We start from the raw sequence: 1,881 nt of genomic DNA, 5'->3' as shown, positions 1-1,881 counted from the left end.
CTTCTTCTTGATTTATTTTTTTTTTTTCCGTAAGGAAAATGTTTTATTTCAATCAGTTTTGAACTCCTGTAGTAGCTGATAAATTTGAGAAACTGTAGACAATGAGCATATTCAACAGTTAGCCTGCTCGGTAAAAAACTGATTTATTCCCAGCTGAAGTCAATGGAAGAAGTAACCGTCAACATCATCAGTGGAAGTTTGTTGGAAGTCCTGAGCCCTGTGTAAAGCTCGAGGTGAGGCACTGGGGGGGTGGGGGGACCCAAGCAGAGTTCATATTTCTGTAATTACTACCAGCACATGGACCTCCAGAGGGGGAAGAAAATCACCATTTTTCTTGTGTTTCCATCACTCTGTGTGAAGAAGGTATGACACATTTCTCAGAGTCATTATGGTGGCTTTCAGATTAGAAATATAAGAACTATCTAAGCTGAATTTGGAAATCTAGTATAAATGGTCAAGTCACCAAAAAAAGGTGATTAAGAAGGGAAGAGGGTTTTGAGAAAGGTTCTTTGAACTTTTTATGATGTTAAGCAGTTACTGCATTGAATATAAAAAGTCTTTGTTAGTATCATTGCCCTACTTTCTTCAAATAACCATTTGCTGTCAAAACCAAAGAAAGCAGGGTCTGACATGCTTTGATACTTCTAAAATGGACTTGAGTAGAGATTGCTTAAATCCTCGTTTATAAAAAAGTCCTTTGTAGTTGTTTCTTAGTTTTCTTCTGTAATTTTTTTATTATATATCTGAGTTTATTTGTTTGCATTTGACAGTGAAATTTCCCCCCCCCCCCTCCCTTTTTCTCTCCAATTTCTTCAGTGAAGTGCCTGGTCCCTCGTAAATCTACAGAGGAAGAGGGGAACTGATTTTCTTGCCTGCCGTGTATTTAGGGGTATCAGTGCAGGGAGGGGAGATACTAAAGGGAAGGCTGAATTTTTTCCACAGTTCTGCATTTTAGACGGTGCTGTTTTGGATTACAGACATGCTTTCTTGTTAGTTTCCTTTTGCAGATCGGTTTTGATGAAGGCCTCAGTGCATGCAATGACAAACAGTAACTGGGACAACTGTCTTCTTCAGACAACCTTATTCAATACTGTGTTACCTGTGTGGGACATACTCTTGAATAACTTTATTTTGGGGGGAAGACATCAATATAAATCTAATGTGCTTGTTATCTGCTCTCCCTACAGTTGCTTCTGCAAATAGTGGTGGTAGTCAGTGCTGAACCTGGCTGGCCACAAAGGGAGAGCAGCTAGCACCAAGGGAAAACAAGAGCTTTGCAAATGAGAAACTGGGAATTGTTACCCCGTATTTGTCTTCAGCTTTCCAGAAGCTGAACCTTCCTATGGTGCAAATTAAATAGTAGCTCTCTTCGTGGCCTTTATTCAAATAATTGTTCTATCCTTGAGTGAAGGAGGGCACCATATTCCACATTGGAAAGAAGATTAACTTGGTCTTTTCTGAGGTAGGAGTTAAAGGTACTCCTTGAACCGCTGGAATGGACAAGAACAAAACAGATGATGTAGATGGTGACCTCTAGGCAGACTGGCAGACAGAGGCTTTAACACTGTCTTGCAATTCTATGAAATGGCATATATTTTTATTTATGTATTCTTTTTTTTTCTTTTTTTCCTTTTTTTTTTCTTTTTTTTTTTTTTTTGCTGTGGTTTCCAGAGGCATGCTGTAAATGATTTATCCACTGTACTGGTCCCCTGTGCTGGCAGAGCTGTAGCATAGTGCACTGACTGGGAAGCCTTAAGTTCTAGGCTGGCCTTGGACTCTTGACTCCAGATCCTCAGGAGGAGGGGTGAGTTAATGGAAGGGATTTACTTGTGTGTTTGAATGGTGCAATACAGCGTTACCTCTCCTTCCCAACCTAGTTCT

Source organism: Falco rusticolus, chromosome 12 (genome assembly GCF_015220075.1).
Source record: "Falco rusticolus isolate bFalRus1 chromosome 12, bFalRus1.pri, whole genome shotgun sequence".
Classification (NCBI taxonomy): domain Eukaryota; kingdom Metazoa; phylum Chordata; class Aves; order Falconiformes; family Falconidae; genus Falco; species Falco rusticolus.
The sequence above is the reverse complement of the archived record's forward strand: the minus strand, read 5'-3'. Positions refer to the sequence as shown.